This window comes from Rattus rattus, chromosome 3 (genome assembly GCF_011064425.1).
Source record: "Rattus rattus isolate New Zealand chromosome 3, Rrattus_CSIRO_v1, whole genome shotgun sequence".
In the NCBI taxonomy this organism is placed as follows: domain Eukaryota; kingdom Metazoa; phylum Chordata; class Mammalia; order Rodentia; family Muridae; genus Rattus; species Rattus rattus.
The window spans coordinates 143,161,604-143,168,920 of NC_046156.1; positions in this window are offsets into that span (position 1 = coordinate 143,161,604).

The window sequence follows — 7,317 nt, forward strand, 5'->3', positions numbered from 1 at the left end:
GGGGAGATGGGTAAGGGGGGCCCCCTCATAGTGTGGGCTCCTTCTGTAAGAAACAGATTCGGCACAAACCACACCCAAACACCTATTTTCACAGAAAGCCTTTATTGAGTGGTGGGGGGAGGGTGAATAAAAGTGGCTGCTCTCTGACTCAGGCAGAAAAACAGCAGAACATGACCTTAACTGGAATTTTCAAGGGGAGAAACGGGAGGTCCGTGTTAGAGAGGTCTGTGATGGGATGTTTTGACTGGGCACGTAAATTAGGTGAGCCAAAGGGGGCCTTTGATTGCTGGACCTTGGTAGTCTCAGAAGTGAGTCTGGCAGGAGAAAATGTCCAAAAGGGGAATAGACCTTGACAGCTTAGGGGTGCAATCTATGATCAGGAGGAGGAGGGAAGGGGGAAGGGGGAGGGACAAGCATTCCTGGAAAGATCAGCATTGGCTCAGGACCCCAAGAAGACCAAGTTCTCAGGACAAAGGAGGTTCATTTGCCCCGAGGGACAGAGGACGGGGATAAGAGACAGAGACAGGAGATAGAAGGCTGGGAGGAGGAGGGAACAAAGGGGAGGGAGAAAAGGCTCAAGGGGGTGGATATTTGTCCCTGGACAAAGGAGTGTCTCTGGATAGGGGGGAGACAGATGAGGCCCATAGGCAAATGGCGGTTTATAAAGACAAAATGGGAAATCCCATGTTGGGATGAAGTGTTTAATTTTAATTGGACAGATTAATTAGGCGACCCAAAGGGGCCTTTTGATTGCTGGATTTCAATACTTTGATAGCTGGACCTTCGTTGTCAGCCTCAGAAGGAGGAAGTGGCCAAATAAAGGAACAGACCTTGGTGACTCGCTTCAGGAGTGTCCTCTAATAGTTTTTAGCAAGGCAGAGGGAATGGGAAGAAGGGCCAGGCCTGCTAGAGCTATTTGCTCCTGTGGGCTGGTGTCCCTTCACTGCCAGTGTCATGATCGCCAAACCCAGGCCTGCTAGAGCCCTTCAGACACAATAGACACGTCCGTTCATCCCTACTAGGGAACCCTCAACAGAGCAAAGAACAATGCCACCGAATTCCTACTTGGTAAACCCATGAGTTTATTGGAGTGACTTCCAGGGATGTGAGTAAGAGTCATGTCTGCCATACTCAGGCTTTCCAGAGTCCTTCCAGTCAGGCCTTGGGGAGGTAACCAGCTCAGGAGTCAATCTTAGTGGCAGGATTGGTGCACTTACAAGAAGAGGTGGCTTTGTGGTGGCTCAGTACCCAGGGAGAAAGGGTGGGGAATGGAGGGGACAGGGCCTTTCTCTCTAGCATGCTTGACATGATGACTGACATCCTCGCAATTGTCAGAGTATGATCTGGGTGGGCACTGTCCATTCTGAGGCAGAGTTGGAGACCTGTGCTTTAAAGAGAATATAACTGGCAGTAAGTCTATCGCTATAGTCTAGGGTCTGAGCACATGGGTGGTGATGACCCCGAGTTCGTGCCTGATGTCTCCCATTGCAAGCTGAACCCATTCCTTTGCCTCTCAGAGGCCTATCCTTTCGTAGCCCCAGGAAGTGAGAACAGTAGTGATACTTCACGGAGCTGTTGTGATGACTGGACATGAGATTTTCTTCCTCCATCTTCCCCTCTTCCCCTCTTCTCCGCTCTGACTTCCGTTCCCATAGTAACACATCCAGGGACAAGAGAAAAGGAACATGAACAGATCTGGTGTGATTTGAGATGGCACCCACCGCATGCCCACTGGATAAGAAGGATTACTTCTTGTCCCTACTCACGGGAATCCTGTAACTTGAACAATCATGACCTTACTGGACTCGGTGGTACCCATCTATGGTCTCAGCACTTGGCGGGCTGAGGCAAGAGAATCTTGAGTTTGAGACAGCCTGGGCTATAGAGTAAGATACTACACATGCACGCACGCATGCACGCACGTGCGCACACGGTCAGATTGATCAGGACACATTTCAATTAAAAGTAAATGTGAAGGCCCCAAGGTGATACTGAGTTGTAAAGTACTTACTTGCCCGGCATCACAAGACCCTAGCTTCAAGGCAAAGTACCACACACACAAAAGTAAATTACAAAGAACTCTTTTGCAGAGGCGATCTAATAACATATGTGAGGAGTTTCTGATGTATTAGTCTGATTAATGCTCCAAACGTGTGTTGTTCAAGATGGCAACTCCCTAACAGCCTGCCTGCAGGCTCGGTGAGTGGAACTCAGGACAGAGTGACTCTGGGGGATTCTTTCAGAATGGCCGGTCATTCTTGAATCCCCTGGGAGGACTAGGTCAATATTTAGATTTAAAAGCTCTCTTTCCCGACCATATGGCAAAAAACAGAACAGCGAGCAAGGTTTTGTTCTCTCCTGTAGGGTTTCAGCTGTTGGTGGACATTCTATTGTTTATCATTTATGTCAGTTTAAAAATGTGTGAAATAGCTAGCGAATATCTCACTTCAGCCGTGAAGCGAGTCCGAGAAATGACGTCATCTGCCCATCCTTCCCTGTGCCGCTGGTCTATAAAGTGCTTTACAAGCTGGTAAGTGCGCTCTCCGGTTGCTGGTGCAGAGTCAGATGAAGATAAATCTTCTCAAGGGAAGTCAGGTAAAGGCGGTGGGCCATTAGCTGATATTTCTGGAACACCATTCTTGCCTTATATAAAGAGGGCTGAAAGATGGGCCTGCCGGGGCTGGCAGGGGGCACGGGTGATTATCCGAGGTAAAGCATCCGTGGCACCCCTTCGCTGTCTTTCTGGGGAATATACAGCATCGATTGAGTCATTGGAAGAACTAAACAAAAGGCATTCCAGATTATACGCACCTTAATTGAGTTAGGAATACGACTGGCAGTGGGAGATGTCTATAAATAGGAAATCACGCTGCAGTTAAAAGCAAGACTGCAATTATTTTTCAAGCCATAAACAGGAGAGGCTAAGCAGGGAAGCCACGCAGAGCTAAGAGGAGGAAAGCTGCAAATCCAACCAGACAAGACAATAATGGCTTCATTATATAAGCTGCCCGACAGATGGACCTCTTTCTAACACGTGGCCATCTCCCCTTTTCTCTCCGCACAGGTGATTATCCAGAGCCACGCCCTTCTAAAGTGGGACTAACAGCGACAGCACTGGCAGCCAGCACCAGCACTGTGGGGGCAGCACACCCCGGGCTTTAGAGTACGTTTCTCTTCCTAACCGGAGTTTCAGCTTCTGGTTTCTGTGGTGTCCTCACAGTTTCCTAGCACTGGGCCAAAGGGCACTTTGCAGTCCACGTCTGCATATACCTTTCAGACTTGTCATCTGAAGCTTCCAGAACAAAGTGCCTTTGAGGTGTTCTTCAGAGGTCAAAGGCCAATCAGCCAGCTCAGCACCAGACTGTGGAAGTCCAGCCCCCAGGGAGAGCTCTGGCTTTAAGAAGTTTCTTGTCTACTTCTGTTTGTCCTCCCGTCTTCTTTTATTCTGTCAGTCCTCTTCATGTGCTTAGTCTGTTGACAAGTGCACACATGCATGCAATGCACTGACAAGTGCACCCATGCATACAATACGTTGACAATCGCATACATGCATAAATGTATCTTGATGATCCGTGCCTCACTCTGCATGGACTCCCCCCAGCCTCTTCATCTCCCAGATAGTTCTTGTGTGGGGGTGGGGTGGGGGAGGGGGTGAGAAAGGGAAGGTTCAGTTTAGTTAGGTTTGTTTGTATGAGCATGGATGAGGGGTTGTTTGTTTGTTTTTAATTTATTTATTTTATGTGCATTGGTGTTTTGCTTGCTTGCATGCCTGTGTGAGGGTGTCGGATCCCCTGCAACTGGACTTACAGGCAGCTGTGAGCTATCATATGGGTGCTGGGAATTCAACCCAGGTCCTCTGGAAGAGCTGCCAGTGCCCTCACCCACTGAGCCATTTTCCAGGCCCCTCCCCCTACACGCCCATTCTTCTTTTTAACTGGAGCATGGGCTCCTTCATTTTAGGTGATTCTCAGCTAACTCTAGGAGACAGAGACCAGCAGGAGAGAAGTCAGTCAGTGTGAAACATCTCATGTTTGAGACAGGAGAGATGACGCATGCAAGGAGCTTAGTTTACCTCACACTGTGTCGCGCGGTCAAAGCAGCCACAGCTGGAGTGTCCGGTGGTGCCAGGGCACTGGTCTCTTTTCTCTCCTGGCCTTGCCCTCCTCGGTTTCCTTTTCCTGTGGCCCCACAGTTGCTATGTATGTGGAATTTCCATACCGTGTGCTTTCATCTCCCCTCAGCCCCGCCCCTCCTTAGACATAACCAGCACATTTAGCCAGAAAGAAATCTAACAACCATACTGTATGAGAAAACAATCTATTTTCAATAGAAGGGGAAAAAAAAGAAAGAAAGAAAACTCCCTGGTACCTGAACATGCCAGAAGGAGCAAGTAGGAGTTCTTGACATGCACGGTACACAGGTCACGTCTTCACTAGTGTCCTTTGCTTTAGCAGCCCAGTACGTGTGAGAACAATCTGAAGCAGCTTCAGTCAATGCTGAAGTAATACACAGCATGTAATAACAGGAATCAACCCCACTTCGAAAAGTCCTTGGGTTGTCAATCACAGCCCGGACAACAATCCCGGCGGGCTTCATTCGGATACTTACGTTTTTATATTTTTATAGTCATGAAAACTCCCCCAGGGATAATTAATTGGTCTTCCTTTTCTTTTCTGTAGACTGGTATGATACTACCTAGGTACTAAAGTTTTCTTGAATGTGATTAGCTACACAGTAGATGATAAATCTGGCTCCTGGAGCTTGAAACAGTGTAGGAGCTAAATCCATAGCTGAGCCTTATTTATCAAATGTTGTCAGCATAATCGATGTACTAACCGTATCCCAGAGAAACACACCTGCGCAAAGTGCAAATGGTGCCGTCTGCTTCTGCAGAAAGAGTACACGGCCGGTGTGTCAGCAAAGAATAGAGGCTTCCTCCTCAGTCAAGATTCAACTGAGTTCTGATTTGTTACACTCACAGTCTTTGTGTTAATGACATTTTTTCTGTTTGTTTTGTTTTGTTTTCTAAAGACAGGATTTCTCTGTGTAGTCCTGACTATCCTGGAATTCGATCTGTAGACTGGGTTGACCTTGAACTCCGAGATCTTCCTGCCTCTGCCTTCTGAGTGCTAGGATTAAAGGCGTGCGCCACCACCAACAGGCAGCTGCTAATTATGACTCTGGTTGTTTTTGTTTTTGTTTTTGTTTTGTGGAAACACTTTCTCAGTTGACATTTCCATCTTTCAGATACTTCTAGCTTGTGACAAGATGACATAAGACTAGCCGGCATACTTAGTTACTGTTTTATTCCTGTGAAGAGACATCGTGACCAAGGCAACTCTTATTTTTAAAAAAGCATTTAATTGGGGGAGTCTTAGAGGGTTAGTCCATGATCATCATGGTGGTAAGCAGGTAGGCATAGTAATGGAGGAGTAGCTAAGTGCTTTACATCCACAGGTAGGAGGAGAGAGAGAGAGAGAGAGAGAGAGAGAGAGAGAGAGAGAGAGAGAGAGAGAGAGAGATGCAGATGCAGATGCAGACGCAGACGCAGACGCAGACACACTAGGCCTGGCCTCAACTTTTGAAATCTCAACACCTACCCACCTACCCATAGGGCCACATCTACTCCAACAAGGCCATACCCCCTAATCCTTTTCAAACAATTCTACTAACTGGTGACAGAAACAATCAAAAGGAAGAAAGGTTTATCTTGAGTGCTGTTTCAGTGACAGCTCAGCCCAGGGTAGTAGGAATGTGTGGCAGCTGCCGTTCACATCATGGCCAAAGAGTGGGATAGGAACCTAGGGCTTGGCGGAACCTTCTGTTTGTGTAACAGTTTCCTCTAAGATTGACACACTTCATCCTGTAGACAATCGGTTTAAACAGGGATGTAAACAACTCAAAATAGCTTCAGGACAACACTGAAAGTGACAAGATTCACGAGGTCCAACATTGCCAAAGCAAGTACTAAAAGCTGAGAGTCCCCTTTAGCGGAAGAGAACATGAGCTACAAAGAAGATTCTCGGACTAGTCAGGTGCAAAGGATTCTGGGACCAGACCAGCTGCTCAGAAGCATCAGAAGCCAGCTGAGCTGCCTGGAAGAAGTTTAGACCAGAATCATCTGGAAAGGACAGTCACCAACCTGTTGAGCTGTCTGCAGGCTCTGCAGTGTGCTCCAGATTCCCAGCTTTTGTGAGCTATCACCATGCTGGTATGAGCTTTGATGACAAAGCTGTCTCTGAGTCATTCATGCTCCTGTACAAGTAGTGCCTCACCCATACTGAAGAGGGACTGACCCACCCAAGCAAGAAGTGCCTCTGGCAGGCCTTGCCCTTCTCCCTGATTCCCTCCGCCATGCTAAAAAACCGTTAGATTACATCCCTGAAGCTAGCACCAAGGTCTATCCCCCTATTTAGCCACTCCCTCGTCCTAAAGCTGACTACCAAGGTCCAGCTATCAAAAGTCCCCTTTGGCCCACCTAATTAGCATAGCCAATGAAAATTACACACCTCATCCTAACATGGGTTTTCCCCCTTTCCCTTATAAACTGTTTATCCTGAGGCAGTCACTCTGGGACAAATATCCTTGCCCCCTCTTCCTTGTTCCCTCCCCCTTCTCCCTTGTCCTCTCTTTGTCTTTTAGTCCCTGTCTCTGTCCTCTCTGGGACAAATGAATCTCCTTTGTGCCAAGAAGTTGGTCTTAAGGGTCCTGAGCAGATACCAATCACTTCATATCGATATCACTCAGATCTCAGCCTATAGGATTCTACCCTTAGCCCAGTTCTCGCCCATTCAGACCTTCAGGTGCCAGCCTTCCTAACAGTGGCTAATTGGCGAGTTTTCCTCTGAACTCCCTGGATTTCTACACCCGATAAACACATTCTAAACACATTCCGTTCAGTTCTGTATGGTTGGCAAGCTTTTTTCGCTTCTGGTGGCTGTACTGCTAGAATCCAGTATCTGCTCTTAACTCTGAAAACCCTGTTGACAGGTCTCAGATTCTTTCACAGATCCCCTTGGAGTCTCGATTTGTGTGGGAGTCTGGGTGATGACACTTTCTGTCCCAGAGATCGCTCTTCTGGGCCTCTCTAGAGACATGGAAACGCCCTGTCTCTCAACTTTGGCTCACCGGCCTTCACTAGGGATGGAAACGCTCCCCCCCCCCACCTGAAAAACGCATATATTAATTGTGCACTCTGCTTTCTCTTCTGCCTTCTGGGAACCCTCAGTATGACTCCACTCTGAACTTTTTCAAACCCCCTTGTAAACCTTTGTGCTGTTTCTTGTCCTATTTAACCTGGGAGCTGCAGGAATACTG